The 27,405-nt window shown below is 35.0% G+C and overlaps 1 pseudogene; it reads right to left on the reverse strand.

The window, feature by feature from the left end:
• Positions 1-13,587: 13,587 nt before the first annotated feature.
• Positions 13,588-14,769, reverse strand: LOC110195528 (dnaJ homolog subfamily A member 1-like; annotated as a pseudogene).
• Between the last annotated feature and the right edge of the window lie 12,636 nt (positions 14,770-27,405).

Here is a 27,405-nt window from a genome sequence, read left to right on the forward strand (position 1 = left end):
GCCACTACAAGCTTCACCATGCCAGTGCTCCTCCTCTCCCCAGGACTGCCACCCAGAACTGTGACCCAAATCCAAGCACAAGCAAAGCAACAGAATCTTGCCTCAGCACCAACAAAGAGATTCCTGCAATCACCCTCTGATCAGCCACTTGATTCCTCCTCTGTATATGAGCCAAGAGCTCTGGAAGCAGCTACCACCCTTGGGCTGCACCAGCCCGGGCTGGGACTAAACTCTTCTCTCACTGTGGTCTGACAGACCTTTCCTACTGACTTTCTAATTTGTCTTTGGTGTTCGTGGGTTGAGAAGTCTGGAAACTGCCACAGCTGCCCATGATTCTATCCCCTGAAGTCTGTTTCTGGTTTGCTGAGGCCTGGTCTTTGCCTAAGTGCTTACGCTGAACTGCGGTCCTCTCTCAACTTGGTGCAATAGCCTTTCCAATCAACCATCCAGGTTGTATTGGGCTGGAAATTTGTTTCCCTGTGTCTTTCTGTGGGTTCTGCTGCCCCAGAATTTGTTTAGATCCCTTTTTTGCAGGTATTTGGAGGGGTTTAGGGGAGAACTTGAGCAAGTTTTTACTCTACCATCTTGGCTCTGCCATGAGCATCTCTTAACTTATTACTCCTGCAACAAACCCAATCTTTCCTTAAACACTTTCCAGCAGATTGTTTAAACCTACCAGATAGCATATTACACTGCAATATAGCCTTTGTGTACCAAAAGTTATATAGTCATATGATAATCTTGGATTTGGGTTTTAGTAAAAGATGTATTGTATGATATGAATAAGAAATCTCAAAATATGAGGTGATATTTGTGACTTGACGGCTAGTTTACTTTATCAGGTTATTTAGCATTTTGCTAGAGGATTAGTCAAGGATATTTCTTTTGCATTGTATTTTCTCATGGAGTGCAGCAAAGTATATACTGACAAAAATGCTATTTTTTTTCTCCCTGGAATTGAATTTGTTTCAAAGAATCATAAAATCAGTCGCATAAGAGGTGTGACACTCTTGCCAGCTCTATTTCCATTATTCGTTCAGTCATCTCATCATTCTTCTTTCATTAATTTTCATATGGAATTTCTATTTTGAAACCTGAAAGGTGCTAATGGGAAACTTTTGTTCATCACTTTAAGAGTTGTGAAGTGCTTAAAGGAGAATTATACAAGATCTTAATGATTTAATTCATATTAACTGTCCTGCCTTATACTTTCCTCAGTGTTAACTGCTCAGTTTCCATTTCTGTAAAGAAAATTTTTAGATTTGAGATCTGCTGATGTCATATTAAAGGCCTACCTATATCATGCACTCAATATGACTTCATCAGTGTGACATCAGAGCAGCTACTCCACTCAATTTGGTTAAAAAAATCAACACATATTATTTACATATAAGTTTATATACATTTGCAAATAATAGGTTTTTACCAAATTGATTATATTTATTTGTATACACACACATTTCTAGGTATATATGCATATAGATACGCATGTGATATGTGTTGTATATATTGTAATATGTGCATATCTATGTGCTTATGCATCTAAACATTATGCATAATGCATACATACATACATACATACATACATACATACATACATGCACATGTTTGGATAGAGTACCTCAAATATCTTTTTAAAATACTCACTAGTTGATTGACTCTGGTCAAATCCTTTAACTTCTCAGTTTTACTTTCCTTATGTATAAAGTGGATGTGATTGGACTCAATGATCCCTAAGTTCCATTGTGGCTATAAAGTTTTGCCCCAATGATCCCATATTTTGTAAACATTAGAATCTTATTTATCTTAAACCTTAACACCACTTATCATCACCATCACTACCACCACCACCACCATCATCATCATCATCATCATCATCCAATTGAATGAATTTTTCACTAGTCATACAATGTTTTCCATGGTTTAGTTATATCCTTTTAGAAATAATATATATATATATATATATATATATATATATATATATGTATATTGATATGATGCTATTGAAGAGTATACTTAAAAACCTTAAGAGAATTGCAGACTTTCCTCATTGTACTTATATTTTAAAATGTCCTTTACTTTTGTGGCTGCAGCTACTTTAAAATAATATGAAACAAATAAGAATTGGACAGTTTTTGAAATAAAGGAAAAATATTATCTGAATGTTAATATTAGTATTCAAGAAACCTGTACATTTATTTGTTCATTCAATATTTTATAATCTTCTAATATAATACAGTGTAGTAGATATTGGGCAGATATAATGACAAATAAGACCTAGGCTCTATTTTCAAGGAGCTTACAATATGATAGAAGATAGAATACATATATATATATATATAATGTATAATATATATACATGTGTATGTATGTATATATGCACATATGTATATATATATATATAGATGTACACATATATATATACACACATGCATATACACACACACACACACACACAAAAGTGCATGTATATATACACATATATGAAAGATCCAGGTAAATATAATAAAAATCATGATATTATTGCTTAATATAAAGTGCCATAAGATCAGATGAATGGCTTTTCTCCCTTATAAATTCTTTTAAATATGCTTAAAATTAAGCATTTTGTTATTTAAGAAACATGTGATTATTTTACTTTGCCTAAGCAATTTATATTTTAAAAATAATGCATAAGTATTATATAGAAACACTTCAGTAATGACATATATCTCCAGTGCTTTAATTAACTTTGGCAACAGATAGAATGTTTGAGAAGATGTTAAATTCTATTAATTCTATTTCCTTTTCTCTTCCAATTATTTCCTATTTTTCCTGTATGTAGTTTGTTTGTATATATTTTTTTGCTTATGGTGTCCCTCATTAGAGTGTGAGCTCCTTGAGGGCAGAAAGTGTATTTTACCTCTTTCTGTATCCCTAGTGCTTAGCACAATGTCTGGCACATGGTAAACATTTAATAAATGTTAATTGACTGACTTTCCATAAAGCACCCAAAGTTCTCCACAAAGTATATTGTCTCCAAACAGTTAAGCAAAATCAACTGATAGGATAATTATGACTCATAAAATATGTGCTTTATTATTTGATAATGGGAAATAAGACTGTGTTTTAATTTTAGAAATTTGTAATCAATATTATCAATTGCATAGAACCCATGTTTTGATGTCTTAGTGTCATTTTCATTTACATTATTATAGTCATTTTGTACATTATTTTACTGGTTCTGCTAGTTTCACCCTGTATCATTTTATACACACATTTACATGTTTCTTTGAGTGCTTTGTATCTTTTTTTAAAAAAAGAGTATTCATTGTCCATTGCATTGTGTATGCCTTTGGCAATCTGGAGTCTCTGGACTCCTTTGAATAGTACAGAAAATAAAATACATACAATTACAGAGGAAACTTATTATGTCAAAATACAGTCATGAAAATATTGAAAGTTTCAAATTCATAGACCCCTTAGTATTAATGGACCCTGCCCTCTGCCCCACCAAGGCTAAGAATCCCTGTGACCACATTTGTTTAGGAGCATTCCCCCATTGGGTCTCTGTTGTTAGTCTTGCCTGCTTTGACTTGTTTATCACATGATCTAGTAATATCTCCCCTTTGCGGAGAGGGAGGAGTATTAATCTTCTTATAACCACTTTAAGGTAATGATCTCTGAGTTTTGGTATTTATGAGATATTTTTGCTAGTGTATTTTTTTTAAAAAGAAACTTCTGAAATCTTTTTATGGCTCAATTTTAAAGTCTTGACAGAATATATTACAGCTGATATTATAGAAGTGTTAATTGCTTAAACAAGTTTTATCCCTTTAACTTTGACCTCAGCATGCAGTCATTTTCTTAATATACTACCCCACAGTCTTCTCTTTGATACCTTTATGCTTGATATGTTTTGCCTAGAGAAGACCAAAGTGTATATAGGTTTCAAGGTTGAAGCCCTTGGTGTTTATCTTCCCTGATTTATATTAAAAACTTAACACTTATTAAGAGAAATTGACACTTTTCTATCATTGGAGAAATTTTCCATGAGATGAAGTAACTGTTGATCTTTTTAAAAGTGGATATACAGCTGATGTCACACACATACATCAAGTAATTAATAAAATGTTTTGTTTGATGCCCTCTGTCATTTAAAGATCACATTTAGCTCTGCTTAGGAAAGATGAAAATGGATTTAAGGCTAAGAGAAATCACAATAGGGTTAAAGTGACTTCATGAAAAAATGTCATGTTTTATATAATTTTTTAATCATTATTATTTTGGTGACATGTTTTATTTAGATCATAATTTTTAAAGTGACCACCAAACACTTTATCATCCTATGTATTATATAATTGCATTTGTTTTTTTATCTATTTTAGGTAGAAGAATAAACCAGTGTTTTGCTTTGCAACATTCAATAATTACAATATAATTGTTATAGTGCTTTTGGTGCCTTATTTAATAATTACCAAATCAGTAAGTTGAGCTCTCCATCCCCCAGAATGTTTTGCACATACTTTTTGCTCCTCAGCCATTTTCTTGTGTTTATAACTGTGCATGTGTTTCAAAGTAACATAAGCTATTAATAATTTTTAAAGGACAACTCAATGTGATTTTTTTTTGTATTTGGAGAAGTTACATTTTCTTTTTCTCATAATTTATATATTATGCACTCTATTAACAAAAATGTGTATCAGTCATTATTTTTGATATCTTATTCATTATATCTCATTCTATGGGGTTCACATAGAAATGGTTCTGGGAAAAGTTGTTACCTGTTGTTTCTTGCACATTCTTGCACACATATTAAAATTTGTACTATTGAACAAGTAGATAAAATAACTTTGTTATAATTGAACAAAATTGTGAGGATGCCACTTCATCTTTATACCTTTATACCTTCATGGAAATCTCATTATGATGATGATGTTTACAATTCCCAATATGTGATTGTTAAACTGAATTAGAATTGAAAACCATTTATTAAGCACTTACTAAATGTCAAGCATTGTGCTGTGTGTTGAATGTAAAAATAGAAGCTCCTAAGAAGCTCATGCTTTAACTGAGGCAAATAGGAGATAAAGAATACAATTCAAAGTCAGATGATATTTGACTTGAATTTTATGATTTTTCTTCTAATTCTTCTTTCTGATGATTTCATTTTTCTCCCTCTTTTGCTGTTTTTCTGCTTTTACTTTATTTAGTGCATTTCTTGATCTTTTAATGTGAATAAGGTAGCTATTCACTTAGCCATCTTGTGGACTACTTTTCTTTGTCACTACTTTATGTAAAAATATTTAGTAATTAAGAAAAATGTACATGAGCCAATATTCAATAATCAATAAACATCTATTAAGCCAGGTACTTTATATAACAGGCAATACCATGAATACCAATTTGAATCTTTCTTTCCTTTACTATATATTTTTTAAACTTTTCATAGTCATTTAGCCTATATTTCATTCTCTATAAAAGAAGGATGGTACTATTGACCCTATCTAATTGACTTTCTGAAGGAAATGTCCAAATAATGAATTTTACAAACCTAAAGACTATTTAAATGCAAAACAAGACAATATTCTTGTGGTCAAAAGCCAGACAATGACTTGTACTCAGTGAAAAACTGTTTCTCCTTAAATCTCATGCTAGAAAATAAAGAATATGTCAATCAATCTTTATTCATGACATTTTGAATTGGAAGTAATTTCTTTAGAAAATACAGGATTTTTAGAAATCTTTTGAACATTAGAATATTAATATGCTAATATTATTTCAGAATATCAAGTCAAGGGATGGAAATTTTTATGAATTGTATGAATCTGGAAGGTAAAGTAAGATCAGTTAACCTTTCCTAGATTTAAATCTTTTTGGCAGAATAAAACAGTATCAATTTGTTTATTGATATTCATTATGAAGACAAGAATTCCAGATCTTGACCCATCATAAAGATTTTATTGTATACATTAATTTTTATATGTAATGGTAAAAAGTTAATTAGTTTGTCATTGCGCTTAGATGATGATTTTTTTTTTACATTTTATTTAATGTCTTTAAGCTGTTTTTTTAATTGATTGTTATTCGGTTTGTAGAATCAAAGAAAAGCAGTTATTTCAGTTTCTCTTTGTTTGGGCTAACTTTTTTCATAAAATATTTTGCCATATGAGGTACTTTCAGTGTTTACAGTCATCAGTTTTAAAAGGGTACCAATAAGTTGGGAGCAGAAATTACGAGACACATAGACCACTGGTTTATTCATTCACTTATATCAATAAGTCTTACCATCGGCAATGTTACAGGCCACTCAGCTGGTCCTGATCAACAGTATGGGCCAGGCACTCAGCAATCCTAATCTCACTCTTGTAGTTACATGCTCTACTTGTTACCAAGGGCCTCTCTGGGAGAATATTAATTGTCCTATAATTCTTAGTGGGCTGGTAATTACCATCACATGGCTCTGTCCCCTGTGAATGACAGTATTTTTCTAGTTAGTCTAGTGGTATGGTCTGTTAGCATTTGTTCAGTTAGTCACTCAGTTAAGTTACCACCCATCTAGAAAACTCTGGCTTTTTCTCTCCCTGCTACATTTCCATATACTCCGAACATGTAAATGTTGATTATTGGAGTTGATCATGCCAGCATGTATATAGATACAATGCTTTATTTTTGACTTTGGAAGCCAAAGGAAAATATTAAACAGTAAAGAACTCTCCCATAGACTGTGTACCTGGAGGTCCTCTCAAAACTAGAGACCAAAAATAGCTTATAGTTCATTGCCTGAAATCAGGAGTTCCCAGGTACTATATAAGTGCTTAGACTAAACTATTCCTACTGCTTAATGTCCTCCATCTGCTTTTCTACTCATAGATATCAAAAAGGTCAAAGTCCAGTTTGGTAATGTTTTGATTCAATGTAGAACATTTAACTGACTATGTAATACAAAGGCTTCTCAACCATCAGAGGACTTTATTAACAAGACTATTGTGGCTATGCATAAGGTTGTCCTCTTCTGCAGAAACAGGAGAACTGTTCCTATGGGCTTGTTATTAATCAGCTAATTAAATGTAGAGAAGCCCTTGATGAAATTGTTCTGTAGATCTTGGCAGCAGAGAATGCAGGATCAACGAGCAGGAGTGAATTGGAAAATCATAGATTTCCATTTGGAAGGGATTTCATAGATCAGCTACTCCAACTCCCTCATTTTACAGGTGAGGAAATTGAAATCCAGAAAGTTTAAGTGACTTTTCCAAGGCACCATAAGAAAGTAATAAATGACAGGACACCACATGATTTCAACTGAGGCCTTTGGGCCTGACTTTAGCTCCCGTGTGATGTTACATTATCTTGTCCGTATTTCCTGGTTCAATTCCTATCTTTCTCCAAATGTTAAAGGTGAACCTCTCAGTCAGTGCTGAAACAAACACCTTCTGGCAGAGCTTATTGCTGTATGTTTTCTGTATTTCCATTGGAGACCAATTCTCACACCCTGAAGGTGTGTCTACTTCAAAGACTTTGCACACTGACACATCTAAGGGCAAAGGATCCAGGACAATCTATTGGAGGAACAGAAGATTTCTTAGATGGAGAGAAAAGGGATTCTTTTGGAACAGCTAGGGGGCTCAGCGGATACAGTGTAGGTCCTAAAGTCCAAGTACAGCTTCAAACACTAGCTGTGTGTCAGTTGTCAAGTTAACCTGTGTCTCAATTTCTTCATCTCTAAAATAGGGATCATTATTCCTCCCTTCCCCTCCCCACTCCTCTCCCCTTACTTGAGGGGAGGTAAAATCCTAAAGGAAGGTAAATTTTGATGGCCAAAGCTATCTAGTTAACTTGAGGTTTACTGGCTAGATTTCTTCCTCAAAGATGAAACCTTAAACCCTATTTACTTTACCTAATGGTTTGGACAACCTAGGTCCCTGCCCAAGCACCACTTAATAATGGTTATTTTTGGGCCCTCCAGGCTCAGAGTGAATGTAAATAGTAACTGTTTCTCTTTTGGACAGCAACCCTGAGGGTCTTCCCCTCCCAGTTTGATTTTTTTTTTTTATTAAAGGGGCCATCCCTTCACTCACCTCTTAAAGAGGTGTATTTACTGAATGAGCATTGCCTCACTCAAAGTAAGAACCTGACAAGACCTTTGCTTAAAAAGGCTAAGGTCTCCCACTGCATCAGTGGCCATCTCCAGTCATCCTGATCGATATCTGACCACTGGACCCAGACAGCTCTGGAGGAGTAAGTGAGGTTGATGACTTTGCACAGCCCTCACTCTCAAATCCAATTCAATTCCAAGTCATGTTGTCATCTCCCTGATATCATGGTTTTCTTTGAGAACTAAGGACAAACTACACACAACCTCCCAGGATTGTTGTGAGGTTCGAATGAGATAATATTTGAAAAATCATTCACAAACATTGAAGTGCGTGCTATCTATCTATCTATCTATCTATCTATCTATCTATCTATCTATCTACCTGTCTGTCTGTATATCTCTCTATCTATCTATGCAAACTATGATTATTACTACTGCTGCTACTGCTAATACCATTGTTATACTCCAAGGCAGCAGTAGCATCTCCCCATTGCTCAGTCCATTAACAGCCTTCCTTTCCTATAAGATCTACCTCATTTGCTATCCAAAAAAAATTCCCTATTTTTTCCATCTCTATAGGCTCTCAGCTTCCTTTAGTCTCTCAGTCTATTCTAGCTGTGCCCCAAACCTCCACATCAAATAAAGAACAGAAATTAGAAAAGGTTGCCTTTCCCTGTGGCCTCAGTCTAGCAGTGCCTGTTTAGTTGCTGTGCTAGAAATATAAACACGTAAGATGGGAATTATGTTTCTTAGAGGAGTAAGCTTAAGGTCAGCTCATGATGGAGCTTTTGTGACATCATTGCCCTTATTTTTTCTTTTTATCAAAGGGAACCTTTTTTTTCTCCTTTGAAAGTAGATTGAGAAGGAGACATGCTTTCTATGATTCAGACATTTCCCAGAGGCCTCTGACCTGAAACACTAAAGGAAAAACTCCAACTATTTCAGCAATGTCTTTGAAACACCACTATTTTTTTCAAAACCCTCATGCCCTCAATCCTCAAACTGTCATGTGTAGTATGTGTAATTGAGCCAACATTATTGACTAGACTAAGAAGCCCTTTATGAGGTTTTCTATTTCTCATTTTTAATGAATATGTTCATGACATAAAGGAGTTCTAATGGTCTGGACATTTTAATTAAATAACAGTGGGTTTCACTAATGCAGTTCCTGGTTTGATAGTAAATAACTTTATCACTGGATTATTTCTTTATTAATAAGATAGCATCTAATTATCTAAAAATATGCATTTGAAAAGAAGATCCTTGAGCTTCCTTTCAAATAAGAAGAAAAAGTATTGCTTGTACCATTTTTCTCCATTTAGGCAGATTTTGAACTTGTATATATATTTTCTTTCTTTGTTGAAAACATCTATTTATTTATATTTTTATGAGCAAAAAAATTGTGAAAGTATAAACCTTTTGGCTATCTTGTTTCTTTAGTAGATTGAACAAAGTTGTTCTCTTAAGTATAATTTGCTGATTTTTTTAGATGTTTTCCTTATAACAAACCATATTACACCTAGCACATGTTTTCTTTTGCCTCTGTTCCTTATTAAAGGACAATTGTACACTATACAGAGACAGAGCTATATATCTCCATTGCTGAACATATTTCTTATTTAATATTTCTAAATAATGGTCTATTCTTATTCATTGTTATTTTGGGTGCTTTTAGCAACTATGTTTTGAATACGTATATTCAAATTATATATATATATATATATATATATATATACATACATATATACGTATATATATACACATATATATATACATATATACACACACACACACATATATATATACATACATATATACGTGTATATATATACACATATATATATACACATATATATATACATATACACACACACACACACACACACACACACACACACACACACACACATATATATATATCTCCAATTAAAATGCCAATACCCCCTTTTCTTAACTCTTGGAGGAGAGGAGGGATACACCACTATTTGGAACCTTTGAGAAGAGAGGCATCATTAAAAACCACATAGGACAAGAATTCCAGAACTGGGTTGCTAACAAATGGTCTAGGCTCCTGACACTTGGAACATCCTTTTAAAGGGTGTGTGTGTGTGTGTGTGTGTGTGTGTGTGTGTGTGTGTGTGTGTGTGTGTGTTACAGGGATAGGGGTTGAAGGAAAAGAAAATACTGGCACAGCTGCCCAAACACTCCATAGAATTTCTTTGAGAAATGTTAAGATTCTGGACTAATTATCAAAACACTTTCCAATATCTAGGATTTTCTTGAAAGTGTACTTTCTCATCTGCCCAAGCAAAAGAAATGATATGAAAGCATCTTTATATTTAGTGTCAGAAGAGAATAATGTTGATCTATATCTTCCCTTGATATTTTCCTGCTTTTTTAAAAAAATTCAGAATATCTTTCAAAGTAAAACTATTCCACAAAAGATTGATTTAAGATAGCAGCTCTTTATGGCACTTTATTGGTCCATTTATTCTCTGAATGTTCAACAGAACATTTACCTGCCTGTAATTTTATATGAACACCATTTATAATAATTATATTTTCAGCCAGGTACCATTTAGGACTGGAAAATGGATTCATTCTTCTCTGTGTACTTGGTGCCAGTAAATAAATGCCAGTAAATAAAATGACTAAAAATCTACACTAAAAAAAAAATCAGTATGTGATTAACTTAACCTGACAAAAATTAATGGAAATACTATTCTACCACTCCACCCTTATTAGAACTCATTGTGGTTTAGCAAGCTCAGAAAATGAGGTTATTTTACACACTATTTCTGCTGCAAACCCCTGAGACATTTAAAAGCAGCCTGAATGAAGCATTAAAAAGTGCATTGAAGTGAATAATTTTGCAGAGGCAGGGAAATCTGATTAGATTTAACCCATTTCCCCCCTTTCTGCCTCTATGTCTGATTTAAAGACAACTATTTTAAAAATCCCTCACCAAATTTATTTGCTAACTATTGGTACATTCTTTGGGTGGGTAATATGCTTTGTCATAACCAGGGACCACATATTTCAGGGAGAAGATATTAAATTCATTCTCATTCTACAAATATTTTTTGAGGACCTACTATATGCTTGCAGAAAATAGCAAATAGAGAGGCAGGTTGGTGGGTAATGCAATTTAGTATCTTCCACCATACCTACTGCAAAGAAGAGAGCAGGAACCTAAGAAGTTAAAACCAGTATCCCTCATTCCATGAAAGGAGGAGTCTTATCTCAAAAGAACAGTAAGGACTATCATATTGGATTAGACCAATGGAAAATGCAACTCAGCACTGACAGTGGGACTAACGATGATTTGGGGAGGAGAGATGGCAGCTCTCCTGAATTGAAATCATCTTTAAAATTTAGGGTAGTGCCTAATTTTTCATGTTAACTCATTTTTAGAGAGATCATCCATGAATATACACAACAAACCTTTCTTAAGGCTTTTATAATTTATAATTATAAAACTTTTTGAGATAATTTCTAACTTATTACCAAAGCATTAAGAAAGTAGAATAGAACTTTATTATTGTATTCATTATACTATGCAGTAGGTGAAATCATGTCCCCAAAACCTAATCAAATGATTTAATGCTTAGCCAATGTGACAATCATTCATTTTACCTATAATTATGCTATACTTTCTTTCCCTTTTCTTCCTTTTTCTGGTGTTACCTTTCCTCTTTTAAGCTTCAAGGGGTATCCCTTTTCTGGGATCTTGAAATACAACTCCTTTAATGGATGAAGTGTTTTGACACTGGCAAGTTTGTTGCACCAGAAACTAAGATCCCAGATAGGGTGAGATAAGGCATGGTGTGTGTGTGTGTGTGTGTGTGTGTGTGTGTGTGTGTGTAAGCACGTGGCACATATTGGTGAGGGCACCCAAATACTACATTGCTGTAATGTTTCTGTCTTCTGCCTACATTTACTCCCAGGAAGTAACATAAATATAACCTTCATACCAAGTTAGAAAATAAAACATCAAGGTGGAAGGGAACTCATTTCCATTTCTTCCTACACATTTTGCATTTTAACTGTTCAATATTTCAAAAATGTATTTTCCCCTAATTACATGTTAAAACAATTTTTTTTTTAATATTTGACATTTTTTTTTTAGGTTTTGAGTTCCAGATTCTATCCCTCCCTCCCTATATGCTCCATCCTCCTAGTAAGTAATCAGATATAGGATATACATATGCAATCATTTAAAACATTTCCATAGTAGTCATTTTGTACAAGAAGACTCAAAAGAAAAAAGAAGGAAAGAAAGTGAAAAATTACGTGTTTCAGTTTGTATTCAAACAATATCAATTCTTTCTCTGGAAGTGGATAGTATGCTTCATCATTAGTCCTTTGAGATTGTCTTGGATCATTGTATTGCTGAGAATAGCTAAGTCATTCACAATTCTTCATCAAACAATATTGCTGTTACTGTATGTGATGTTCTGGTTCCGTTCACTTCACTTTGTATCAGTTCATGTGTGTCTTTCCAGGTTTTTCTGAAATCATCCTGCTTGTCATTTCTTATAGCACAATAATATTCCATTACAATCATATACCACAACTTATTTAGCCATTCTCCAATTGATGGGCATCCCTTTGATTTCTAATTCGTAGCCACCACAAAAAAATACAAATATTTTAGTACAAAGAGGTCCTTTCTCCTTTTCTGGATGTCTTTGGGATATAGACCTAAGGTGATATTGCTGGATCAAAGGGTATGCACAGTTTTATAGCCCTTTGGGCATAGTTCCAAATTGCTCTCCAGAGTAGTCCGATCAGTTCACAGCTCTACTAACAGTGCACTAGTGTCCTAATTTTCCACTTCTCCTCCAACATCCATCATTTTCCTTTTGGGTTGTATTAGCCAATATGATAGGTGTGAGGTGGTATTTCAATCACTCTTCAATACTATGACCCTACTGATTATCTGAGCAACTTTTTTTTTAAATTTTTAGGCAATTGGGGTTAAATGACTTGCCCAGGGTCACACAACTAGTAAGTGTCAAGTGTTTGGTCTGAGGCCACATTTGAACTCAGGTCCTCCTGACTTCTGGGCTGGTGCTCTATCCACTGTGCCACCTAGCTGCCCCTTCTTTTTTTTTTTCTGATGGTGAATTCAGTACAAAATTTTAATTTCAGAGCTTAACAATTATAAATGCTTGTGTTCATTTAGTCAATCAAAAATCAAACCTTAGTCTAAGCTACTGCAAATACACATTGAAAGAAAAGGTACAAGTCATGAAAAAATGCTTGGGGACTTCTTTACCATAAGAAAATAATTAACTATGTTGCACACTGAACATCAGAAATCTCAAAGTCAGCATTTTATATTACTGATTTTATTAAGTTTTTGAAAACACAACTATAGTTGAATATTACAACAAAAACAGTAGCTACTAGTGAGTGTGTTAAAATGATTGTAGTCCTTCACTCATCCACTATTGCATACAAAAGCCAGCATTACAATGAAGAGTATTCATTAACCCCCTACCCCCCTATTAAGAGGTTTGACATTGAACCTCACCTCTGGGATTATGCTCATCCTCCTCATAAGCTCCATTGTAATTTCCCCTTCTTTCTTGAGATGGGTCAAAGTCCACCAGTTCTACCTGATGCATATCTTCAGTCTTCTCTACTTCCTTTCCTTCAGGCAGTAATTTTTCCAACAAAGACAATTTATCTGATGAAAGAAAGCTATTCTCTGGAAAGTTTACCTTAAATGCAATTATTAGAATTCCTTTCTCATAAGGTTGGTGATAAATGGCCATACTTTGATTCAGCATACATTTGATATCTCCATGTTTAACAATCTGACCAGGATGAGAAGTAATGACTACAGTTCGATTATCAAGAGTTGTTATTGGTTTCTGAAAGACACACAATGCTTCAACCAACTGAATATCCATACATGTGAAAAGGTCCTCACCTCATTCTGTAAATATAACATTGTCTTTCTGATCCAAAACAATGATATTATCACCTGGCTCAAGTCCTGGCTCCTCATCACCTTCACCCTGGAATATTATTTTCTGACCATCTTTCATGCTTTTGTCAAGATGAACCTACAGAATCTTCTTCTCTCAAACAATGCCCCTTCCATTACAGCTTTTACATCTATCTTTAGGGCTGATTCTTTCCCCATGTTGGCATTCCATGCAAACTAACTTAGTTTGTTAAACCATTCCAGGTCCTATCTGATGAATTCTTATTTGCATTCCAGTACCTCTGCAATTGGGACAGCATTCTACAGCTCCTCTCTTACCATCCATCCTTTACATTTATCACAAATTACATTCTTTTGCAAAGCCAGTTTTCTCATTGCCCCATTATATAAATCTTCTAAGGTCAGCAACAACTGATGAACAACATTTTTACCTCTCTTTCCTTTGCATACTTCTGCCTACTCCAAAAAACTCATCAAAGATATCCATTAGAGAACCAAAGCCACCATCAGAACCACCTTCTTTGATAGCTTGTTCTCCACCATTGTTATATAAATCTCTTTTATTTGCATCAGAAAGCACTTCACAAGCTTGAGAAATCTGCTTGAACTTTTCTCCTTCATTTGGATTCTTAACTGGGTGATATTTTAAGGCTAGTTTTCTATATATCTATTTTAGTTCTTGGGAGGCATTGGCCTTTACCTGCAAAACGTCATAATAAGTGGTTTCTTTCACCATTTTTTATACCTGGGGAGCAATGCTGGCAGTAAGCCTGATGTCAAAATTCCTGTCTGAGGTGGGGTGAGAGGCGGCCACCCAGGAGCTGGTTGGGATGTTGGAAGAAAGAGAAGATTGAGGGACGTGGGCGCCAGTTCTTGTGCACAGAGCTCAGGCAGCTGCAGCTGCTACCCTCTGCTTCTCCCAGAGTTTTCTGGAAAGTTCCATCTATCTGATTATTTTCCTTTTAATTTTTCATTTGGTAAAAATCTCCAGTAATTTGAGAGTAACTGTTATAGTCACCCCTCCGCCCCCCCTGCCCCCAATATTATCTGCCACCCATTCTATATTTGTCTGTAGATTATTGCTTGTTTTTTTTCCTGAACCTTGCAAATGGTGCCATCATTTATTCTTGTTAAAGTCAATCTGCTTAATTTCCATATAACTTTGTCAAAAAGACAGAATGAAATAGTGCAGTAAAAACAATGCAGAATAAAACACCCAGAATTTCTAAAAGTTTACATAATCATCTCTAAGTTTTCTACTAGGTATAGATCCTAATTTATGATCCTCCATGGGTTTTCCCTCTTTATTTGGGGTATTTTTCCTCACAAGAAATATAGTAAGTTTTTATAGACTTTTTTCAATTCATTTCAAAATATTTCAAAAGTTCTTGAATGGATCCATGTGTTATTAAACTTTCTACCTTAGGATGTCTTGGTCATTTTCTGAATTTCATCCATAAATTCTTCAAATGTGAGAAAATCCCTTAATGACTCATCTAATTTGTAGCAAACTCAGGTGTTAAAATATGCTTCAATATCATGTGCATTGTTGGCAACAAACTTAACCCTGTTCACTAAAAGGACCTGACTCTGAGAATCACATGATCATCCTGGTAGTGATATATTATAGACCACCATAGATTCCTGCCTGGGAAATACCAAAGTGTCTCTGTTTTTCAGAAAATGGACGCTTTATTCTCCAAACCAGCTCTCTGTGGGTAGTCATGCTTATTTTATTAGTCTAATTTGGTGGTTTCCAAAGTGGGTGTTACAGCTTTCATACATCCATGGTCTGATTTTAAGTGCTTCAACACCTCAAGTAGTTTGCTACTTAATTTATTAGAAAGTGAGAAGTTCCTTCCTTCCCATGATGGAGGGGCTGGTTTCCAAAACAACTATATTTACTTTTTATCCATCATCTAACATTCCACCAATCTACTCCCTTTTAGAGCTGTGCAATCTCATTTTTTTACAGGGCAGTGGCCTTGCCTTCAGGAAAGTTATAATCTACCTTCTACTGTGTACATCATAGAAACACCTGTCTACTGGGAAAATCCGTCTTCCTCCCCTGAACCTTCCTCAATGCACACATCATATCTACTCCCATATCACCTCTGCTGTGGCAGGGACACACTGGACTACATGATCTGTACTCCATGGCAGTGACTGGTGAGTCAGAGCCCCACCAATCAATCTCCCTTTCATTTTGTATGGGACACAGTGAGTTGCAAAGGATAATTGGGTATGGATGGGTTATGATTTGAATCACAGATCTCACTAAATTATCTTTGTCCCCAAATCCACTTCTTTTCCATACTTCCCTATTATTTTTAAAATCTAATTTATTTTTTAGTTTTCGACATTGATTATTTTGATAAGATTCTGATATCCAAATTTTTCTCCCTCCCTTCCTCTACTCCCCCAGCCCAAAGAGAGCAAACAATCTGACATAGGTTATACATGTATAATAATATGAAACATATTTCCACATTAGTCATGTTGTGAAAGAAGAATCAGAACAAAAGGGGAAAACTATGAGAAACAAAACAAAACAAAAACAAAGAGAAAACAGTATGCTTCAATCTACATTAAGACTCCATAGTTCTTTCTCTAGATGTGGATACCATTTTCCATCAAAAGGTTTCTATAGGGGCAGCTAGGTGGTACAGTGGATAGAGCACCAGCCCTGAAGTCAGGAGGACCTGAGTTCAAATCCAGCCTCAGACCAAACACTTGACACTTACTAGCTATGTGACCCTGGGCAAGTCACTTAACCCAATTACCTAAAGCAAACAAACAAGAGTTTTTTTATAATTGTCTGGCATCACTATTGCTGAGAAGAGCTAAGTCTGTCATAGTTGATCATTAAGCAAGGTTGCTCTTACTGGTGTACAATGTTCTATTGGTTCTGCTCACTTCACTCAGCATTAGTTCACGTAAGTCTTTCCAGGTTGTTCTGAAATCTGTCTGCTCATTGTTTCTCATAGCACAATAGTATTAGATTACATTCATATACCACAACTTGCTCAGTTATTCCCCCAACTGATGGCATCTCCTCATTTTCCAATTCTTTGCCAACACAAAAAGAGCTGCTATATATATTTGTACATGAGGGTCCTTTTCCCTTTTCTATGATCTCTTTGGGATACAGACCTAGAAGTTGTATTGCTGGATTAAAAGGTATGCACACTTTTATAGCCCTTTGGGCATAATTCCAAATTGCTGTCCAGAATGGAAGGATCAGTTCACAACTTCATCAACTATGTAATAGTTTTCCAATTTTCCCTCATCTTCTCCAACATTTATCATTTCCATTTTCTGTCATATTAGTCAATCTGAGAGATATGAGGTGGTGCTTCAGAATTGTTTTAATTTGCATTTCTCTAATCAATAGTGATTTAAAGAGGGGTGGAGCAAAGATGGTGGAGTAAAAGCAGTGATTTGCTTGAGCTCTGCCCTAAACATCTCTCAATACCTGTTAAAATAACTCTAAACAAATTCTAAAGCAGCAGAAGCCAGAAAAAGAGGGTGAAACAAATTTCCAACCCAAGACAACCTCAATAGTTGTTGGGAAAGGTCTGTTGTGACAGGCTGGAAAAGGAGCACAGTTCAGCATGGGCCATGCAGGCAAAGATGGGGATCCAGTGAACCTAGAGAAGGCTTCAGGGAACTGAATTACTGGTAGCTGTTGCAGTTTCCAGACTTCTCAACTCAGAAATGGCAAAGACAACTTAGAAGGTCAGTAGGAAATATCTATTGAACACGGGTGAGAGAGGAGCACAGTCTGGTCTCAGCCCTGGCACAGCCCAAGGGTGGTGGAGATGGCTGCTGCTTCCAGAGCTCTTGGTCCACAGGTGGTAGGGAGATCTAGTGGCTGATCAGAGGGGTATTGAAGGGATCTCTTTGAGGCACTGAGGTAGGACTCTCTTGCTTTGCCCATGCTTGGATCTGGGTAGAAGTCCTGGGTGGCAGTCCTGGGACAAAGAAGAGCATTGGCATGGTGGAGCTTGTGGAAGTGTTATAGAGGAATCCTCCTCACAGTTTCAGGGCAGAAAAGAGTGCTTATGGTCCTTTGTAGACCAGAGCACAGGTGAAGAAAGGAGTAAATACCTGTCTTTTGATCATACCATCTTGGAAGAACTGAAAATTTACAGGTCCCTTAGGAGTATCTCTGAAAACAACTGCACAAAACCCCTAAAGGTTGAGATAGTACAACCTCCACACTGGAGTCAGAGCCCTACTTCAAAAAAATGCTAAAAAATCAAGTAATTGGCTAGGCACATGAGTAAATGATGGGGGGAAAAATCCTCAGAGTATATTATTTTACTTTGGTGACAAGAAGATCAAAACATACAACCAGAAGAATACAACAAAGTCAAAGCTCCTACATCCAAAGTCTCTAAGAAAAATATGAATTTTTCCCAAGCTCAAAAAGTACTTTTAAAAGTAAGAGAAGTAGAAGAAAATTTGGGAAGATAAATGAGAGTGATACAAGAAAATCATGAAAAACAAGCCAACAGCTTGCTGAAGGAGATCCAAAAAATACTGAAGAAAATAACACCTTAAAAAACAGTTTTATCCAAATGACAAAAGAGGTCCAAAAAGCCAATCAGGAGAAGAATGCCTTAAAAAGCAAATGGACAAGGAGGTCCAAAAGATTACCAAAGAAAATAATTCCTTAAAAATTTGAATGGAACAAATGGAATCTGATGACTCTGTGAGAAATCAAGAAATTATAAAACAAAACCAAAAGAATGAAAAAAAAAAAAGAAGGCAATATGAAACATCTCATTAGAGAAAACAACTGACCTGGAAAATAGATCCAGGAAAGATAATTTAAAAATTATTGGACTGCATGAAAGCCATGATAAAAAGGAGCCTAGACATTATCTTTCAAGAAATTATCAAGGAAAACTGCTCTGATAATTCTAAAAACAGAGGGTAAAGTAGAAGTTGAAAGAATCCACTGGTCACCTCTTGAAAGAGATCCCAAAAGGAAAACTAAGAATATTTTAATCAAATTCCAGAGTTCCCAGATAAAGGTGAAAATTTTTCAAGCAGCCAGAAAGAAACAATTCAAGTATTGTGGAAACCCAGGATAACACAAAATTTAGCAGCTTCTGCATTAAGGGATTGGATGGCTTGGAATATGATATTCTGAAGGTCAAAGGAGCTAGGATTAAAATCAAGAATCACCTACCCAACAAACTGAGTTTAATCCTTTAGGGGAAAAAATGGATATTCAATGAGATAAAGGACTTTCAAGCATTCTTGATAAAAAGACCAGAACTGAACAGAAAATTTAACCTTAAAATACAAGAGTCAGGAGAAGCATGAAAAGATGAATAGGAAAGAGTAATCATAAGTGACTTACTAAAGTTGAACTATTTACATTCCTACATGGAAAGATAATATGTGTAACTCATGAGATCTTTCTCAGTATTAGGGCAGTTGGAGGGAATATACACACACACACACACACACACACACACACACACACACAGGGCACAGGGTGAGTTGAATATGAAGGGATGATATCTAAGAATTAAATTAAGGGGTGAGAGAGGATCATACTGGGAGGAGAGAGGTGTAAATTATCTCATATAAAAGAGGCAAGAAAAAGCTTTTACAGTGGATGGGAAAAGTGGGGAGGTGAGAGAGAATGAGTGAATCTTGCTCTTATTAGATGTTATTCACTCATTAGGAGGGAATAACACACACTCAATTGGGTATGAAAATCTGTCTTACCCTACAGGAAAATGGGAGGGGGAGGAGATAAGAGCCAAGAGTGATGATATAGAAGGGAGGGCAGATTGGGGGAGGGGGTAATCAGAAGGAAACACTTTTGAGGAGGGACAGGGTCAAAAGAGAGAATGGAATAAATGGAGGCAGGACAAGATGTAGTCTTTCACAACAAGACAATTATGGAAGTATTTTGCATGGCTACAAATGTATAATGTATTATCAAATTTCGAGAGAAGAAGGAGAGAATTTTGGAACTCAAAGTTTTAAAAACAAATGTTAAAAATTGTTTTTAGATGCAACTGGGAAATAAGATATACAAGTAATGGTGTATAGAAATCTATCCTGCCCTACAGGAAAATAGAAGGGGAAGGGGATAATAGATGAGAGGGTAGATTGGGGGAAAGGGGTATCCAAAATGCATGTCATCTTGGCATGTGAGGAGGGGAGAGATGGGGAGGAAATTTGGAACTCAAAATCTTATGGAAGTGAATGTTGAAAACTAAAAATTAATTAATTACTTAATAAAAATAGTGATTTAGAGCATTTTTGTATGACTATAGATAGCTTTAATTTCTTCATCTGAAAACTGCCTGTTCATATTCTTTGACCATTTATCATTTGAGGAATAATTTGCATTCTTATTAATTTGAATCACTTCTCTTTATATTTGAAAAATACAATATCACAACACTGGCTGTAAAGATTTTTTCCCAGCTTTCAATTTTCCTTCAAATCATGGTTACACAGGTTTGTTTGTGAAAAAATCTTTTAATTTAATGTAATCAAAATTATTCATATTGCATTCTGTAATGCTATCTGTCTCTTGTTTGGTCATCAATTCTTCCCTTCTCCATAGATCTGACAGGTAAATTATCTCTTGATGTCCTAATTTGCATAGGGTATCACCCTTTCTGTCTAAATCATGTACCAATTTGACCTTATCTTGGTATATGGTATGAGGTGTTGCTCTCTTCCTAGTTTCTGACTATTTTCCAGTTTTCCCAGCCGCTTATTTTCAAATAGTGTGTTCTCCCAGAAGCTGGAGTCTTTTGGTTTATAAAATAGTAGGTTACTATACTCTTGTATACCTAACCTATTCTACTGGTCCACCACTCTATTTCTTAGCCAATACCAAACAGTTTTGATGTTTGCCTCTTTATAGTATAATTTTAGATTTGGGATGGCCTAGGCCACCTTCCTTTGTATTTTTGTCATTAATTCCCTTTATAGTCTTGACCTTTTTTTCTTCCAGATGAATTTTGTTATTATTTTTTCTACCTACCTCTATAAAATAATTTTTGTAGTTTGATTGGTATGGCACTGAATAAGTAAATTAACTTAGGTGGAATTGTCATTTTTATTATATTAGTACAGGCTACCCATTAATAATTGACATTTTTTTGAATTGTTTAGATCTGACATATATGTGTGAAAAGCGTTTTGTAATTCTTTTCATATAGTTTCTGCATTTTTGTTGGCAGATAGACTCCCAAATATTTTATGTTGCCTATAGTTATCTTAAATGGAAATATCACTTTTTATCTCTTGCTGTTGGGCTTTGTTGGTAATATATAGAAATGCTGATGATTTATATGGGTTTATTTTATAACCTGCAACTTTGCTAAAATTGTTAATTATTTCAAGTAGCTTTTTTAGTTGATTCTCTAGACTCTGTAGGTATGCCATCATATCATCTGCAAAGAGTGATAGTTTTGTTTCCTCATTGCCTAATTTCTAATTCCTTCAATTTCTTTTTCTTCTCTTATTGCCAACACTGACATTTTTAAAAAACAATATTGAATAATAGTGGTAATAATGGGTATCCTTGTTTCACTTCTGATCTTATTGGGAAAGCTTCTAGCTTATCCCCATTACATATAATGTTTGCTGATTCTTTTGGATAGGTGGTACTTATCAATTTAAGGAAAACTCCATTTATTCCAATGCTTTCATGTCTTTTTAATGGGAATGGGTGCTGCATCTTTTCAAAATCTTTTTCTGCATCTACTGAGATGATCATATGATTTCTGTTAGTTTTTTTTAACTGATATGGTCAATTGTGCTGATAGTTTTCCTGATATTGTACCAGCCCTGCATTCCTAGTATAAATGCCTCATGATCATAGTGTGTTATCCTGTGATAAATTGCTGTAATCTCTTTGTTAGTATTTTATTTAAAAATTTTGCATCAATATTCATTAGGGAAATTGGTGTATAATTTTCTTTTTCTGTTTTGGCCCTTCCAAGTTTAGGTATGTGTCATAAAATGAATTTGGTAGGACTCCTTCACCTGTTTTTCCAAATAGTTTATAAAGTATTGGAATAAATTGTTCTTTAAATGTTTGGTAGAATTCACTTGTAAATCCATCTGGCCCTAGAGATTTTTCCTTACAGAGTTCATTGATGCCTTGTTTAATTTATTTTTCTGAATGGGATTACTTTTATTTCCTCTTCTGTTAATCTGGGAAATTTGTATTTTTTGTAAATATTCATCTGTTTCCCTTAGATTGTTAGATTAAATGGCATACAGTTGGGCAAAATAGCTTCTACTTTTTGTTTTAATTTCCTCTTCACCCTTTTCATTTTTGATACTGGTAATTTGGTTTTCTTCTTTTTTTAAAAAATAAAACTAACTCAAAGTTTATACATTTTATTGTTTTTTCATAAAACCTGCACTTAGTTTTATTTATTAGTTCAATAATATTCTTTTTTCAGTTTTACTGATCTGTCTTTTGATTTTCAGATTTTCTAATTTTGCATTTAATTAGGGATTTTTAATTTGTACTTGTACTAGCTTTTTAAGTTGCATGCCTAATTCATTGATCTCCTCTATTTTATTCATGTAAGTATTGAGAGATACACAATTTCCCCTAAGGACTGCTTTGGCTGTATCTCATAAATTTTGGCATGTTGTCTCATTATTGTTATTCTCTTTGATGAAATTATTGATTGTTTCTGTGATTTGTTGTTTGATCCACTAATTCTTTAGGATGAGATTATTTAGTTTCCAATTAGGTTTTGTTTTTAACTTCAGCTGAAGTATAATATAATCTGCTACAGCTTTTTGCCTTTACTCTGTGTGTATTTCTCTACTTCAAATGTATTTCTTGTAGACAACATATTGTATGATTCTGGCTTTTAATCCACTCTGCCATCAACTTTTGTTTTATGGGAGAGTTCATCCCATTCATATTCACAGTTATGATTACTAAATGTGTGTTTCCCTCTATCCTATTTTCCCCCCATTTTTACTTTTTTGCCCTCCTTTCACCCTGGATCCAGATTTCACATTTAGTAGCTATGAGACTATGGAAAAGTCACTTAAATTCTCTGAGCCTTGTTTTCCTCATATGTAAAATGAAGGCAATAATACTTGTAATACTCTTCTCATAGGCTTGTTATAAGGCTAAAATGATATAATGTATGTAAAACATCTTGCAAATTTTAAAGAAATATATAATTGATGTTTATTATTAACTAGGAAGGATGCTAACCCACTCCATGAAAGAATCAGGACTCTAACACATCTTTACAGGCTAGAATATTGAGATAAGTTTAATATGATAAAATGTAATAGGTATAAATGTAGTCTTATTCTTGGGTTTAATGAATAAAATTCACACATCTAAGAAAAGAGAGTCATAGGTAGATCAGAGTGGTTTTAGAGCATTGCAAGTTTATTGTGATGCAACACTGTGATACGACATTAGGGAAAACTCATGCAAGGAATGATAAGTAGCCTTAGGAGAGGTGTAGTGTCCTGGAATAAGGAGGCAACAATCCTACTGCACTCTTGGTCAGACCATATGTGAAGTACTATTTTTCAGTTCTGGATGCTATATTTAGCAAAGACTATTGATAAGCCAGAAAGTCCAAAGGAGGGCAACCAGGACAGTGAAAATTCTCAAAACTATGACATATAAGGTGTAGTTAAAGGAAATGGATACATTTTACATGGAGATGGGAAGAAAAAGGGGAATGATAGCTGTCTTCAAGGTTTGAAGCACCATAATGAAGAAGAGGGATCTGCTTTTTTCTAGTAGGTCTCAGAGGTCCCAACTAGAGCAAGCAATGATAGTTGAAAAAGGTAACTAAGTTTAATGCAAGGCACAGGGTTCTGAACAATCAGCTATTCATATAACTTGACCCCTTCCTATCTTTCTACTTTTCAGTCTTCATACACTTTATTACCCTCTATGTATTCTGTGATCTAGTGACACTTGTCTATTTACTGTTCCCCCTACATGACACTCAATCTTCTGATTCTGTGGTTTTCACTGGCTGTCTAATATGCTTGGAATGTTTTCCTTCCTTGTATCTACCTCATGGATTCCCTAGATTTTTCCACCACAGGAAATGTTTCTCTGTCCCTCTCCAATTGCTAGTGCCTTCTCCCTGATATTACCTCTCATTTATATTATATTTATAATGTATGTATATTATTTGTCTCACTCCAGAATTTGAGTTCCCTGGGGAATTGTCTTTATTTGCATCACCAACATTCAGTACAGTATCTGGAACATAGTGCATAACTTGCTGATTAGTTGGTCTCTCTGTGGAGCTGGCGAGTTCTCTTTTACTAGAGGTTTTCAAGAAGGGACCAAATATCACTGCTGGTTCTATTATGGTGAGAGAAATGATTATTAATAACAATTGCTGATATTGGGGGAACCCAGGCTTTGTTTTGTTTTCCTTTCTATTTCCTCATTTAGAGACTAGGTTAAAGTAGCCTTTGAATGACAAGGGCTGATGATGAGATTGGGTTAATATTCTCTCCAATCTTAGGTGGGACCACACCCAACTAGGAAAGTTTATTTTTGGTTAAAGGGTAAAGACCATCTAATCTAGATGAATTCTGGCTCATTGTGTAGGACTGAGGCGTAGGACTAGGGTGGAGAATAGAATCTTTGTTTAGATTGTCAGGTAGGTGTGGTGTGGGTAAGAGAAATCTTTTGTACAAAAGCGATGTGATCAGAGCCATGCCCCTCCCCCCAGTTCCTCATCACGATAAGCCCACTTCCTATTATAATATTCATTTTCTCATTAATTGTTAGCCTATTAGAATTGATTTTTGCCTGTTGGGAACACCCACTCTTCAGAGGAAAAGAGAGAAGAGAAGAGAAGAGAAGGGAGGAGAGAATGGGGAAGGAGGAGGAGAAGGAGAAAGTAAGTCTGGTGACTTTGCACAGTCCTTAAATCCAATTCACTTGAAAGTCATGGCATCACCTTCCTTATGCTGTGCTCGTCTTTGAGAATGAATGAAAATGATTCCAAGGATATCTTCTAAGGATATAAACATTCAATGGCCTCCAAGATTCATCTTTGGTTTATAAGAGAAAGTCACTGACTTCAATCCATTAATTATTTGCTCATCATAATTAATAAATTGATCATTAACTACCCAGAAATTATGTCTCTTGGATTTTTCATTCATCACAATGGAGAGGATTCTTTTTCAGGAACTAGGTTGAACTTGATAGCCCATGAGCTGCCTTAGAACTCTGAAATTTTGTCATTCTTTTATCCTGTGAAACATTTCTGAGTATGAGGATCTTATTTTAATGTAAAAAGCATCTAGAGCATCACATGATTAAAGTGTTACTATTAGTAGCCATTGATTGACAGAATGAATGGTAGCAAGTGTTACTATGAAGTTAGTAGCATTTAATTTAAATTTTATTGATGACAATAACATCTTTATGGACATTTGAAAAATAATAATGTATATGTGTCGAGTATATCTACAGAAGTAGTTTCTGTCCACTTTTGTATATGCATTCTGATTCATGGAATTTTTGTAATTATTTCATATGTGTACAAATAGACATGACCCATAACTGACAAAACAAACCAACAAACAAATTCTGGGTCAAATGGAATCCAGCTGTAGTAATTCCATCATGGGGCTGTATGTGGCTCACTAAGTACAGCACAGGGTACAGAATTGGGAGGCTATTAGTCAAATCCAGTCTTATACACGTAGTATTTGGCCCAGGTAAATCATTTAAAACTTTCTTTGTCTCAGTTTCTTCAATCATAAAATGGGAATAACAGCACCTACCTTGCAGAATTGTGAGGATCAAATGAAATATTTTCAAAGCACTTAGCACAGTTCCTGGCACATTCTAGACACTGTATAAATTCTTCCCTTTTTTGCATCCTCCCATGCTCCATCTATTGTACATAAAATTGTAAGAAATAATTTTTTGAAAGGGTTCTCTTTAATGGTCTGGAAGAACGAACTGTGGCAGTAGTTGAGTGATTCTCTGGGGATTCTGATCCAATGACTGGTCCCTTTGGCTAGTCTGAAAGAAGGTTGAAGGGATGTTCACTTGTTTTCCCACTTTATAAGATGAATGATGTTCTTAAAAGAGGACTAAAATTGGTCTACTCACTAGCAGATTGGCAATGAGATTTAGATACATATTGGTGCAGGTTGTGGATGACATATTTTGTGTGTTTAGATATGGGATAGGTTATGGTATCATAGATCTACAGCCAAAAGGACTTCAGAAGTCATCTAGGTCAACCTTCTTTTAGAGTGGAAGAAACTGCTGTTCAAGGAGGTTTAAGTGATGTGCCTAGGGTCATACAGGTTGTAAAGGGTCAGAGATGATCCTTTGATTCCAAAACACATGATCTTTCCACTGTACCACACTACCTTCTTAAGTAATTCCTTTTCAGTAGCCATACTTTCTTGAAAACTTTAAATTTTAGGAATTCTTTATCTTGAGCATTTTTCATACCCAGGGCAAGTTTCACAAAATCACGACAAATAATAGAGAAGCCACAACAAATAGCATAAAAAATGCCCTCAAATTTACTTTTCAAAAGTAAGTTACTTGGTGGAGTTATGTGCTCAGAGGTCCTAAAACACAGTGAATCCACTCAGATGTGAGTGGAGAGGAAGTTCATCTTGGATACTTTAACCATAGCAAATAAACTTTCTAGTAGCTCCTTAATTTAACTTATTATTGCTAACTGTTGCTAATAAATTTGGTAAACTGAGATACATACTCTGAGCAAATTTAGTTTATTGACAGTGACAGTTATGAAGTGGGTGAGACTGACCAGTTCAGTAAGGTCAACAACTTCCATGAGAAGGGGGACAGGACCCTTTTTATTGACAGGCAGGGAAGAAGGGCATCTTGGTAGTCTTCAAACATTGCAATTGGCTGTACTAAGAAAAGTGGCTTAACATTCAGGTGAGGCTAATTACATCCCTCTCTAACAATGAAGGAATGTTAATTTTTTAATGGGATTCATCTGCCTCTTGTAGTCTTTGCTAGGTGATCAGTACCACCAGATTTGCTGTCCTTCTCAGGGGAGATCAAATCTCCCCTACTTGCACAAGGACAAGGCAAGGACCAGGAAGACATATGTTTTGTGGGAATGGTACCAGGTTAATCTTGTTGGGGTTTAAAGAGAAATAGGCAGATGTCCCAGGGGCTAACAGTATAGTGTGAGAGATAATTATACCTTTAAAACAGCTTGGAGGGAGAGTTTGATTCCTAAGCTGAAGTCAAGGATGAAGAAATGTGGCTTGAATAATCATACAAAATGGGCAGTAATACAGAATAGGATCAATAATAGAATAGAATCAATAATTCAATAATATAGAATATATA

This window comes from Phascolarctos cinereus, unplaced genomic scaffold (assembly GCF_003287225.1).
Source record: "Phascolarctos cinereus isolate Bilbo 61053 unplaced genomic scaffold, phaCin_HiC Scaffold_4;HRSCAF=312, whole genome shotgun sequence".
Classification (NCBI taxonomy): domain Eukaryota; kingdom Metazoa; phylum Chordata; class Mammalia; order Diprotodontia; family Phascolarctidae; genus Phascolarctos; species Phascolarctos cinereus.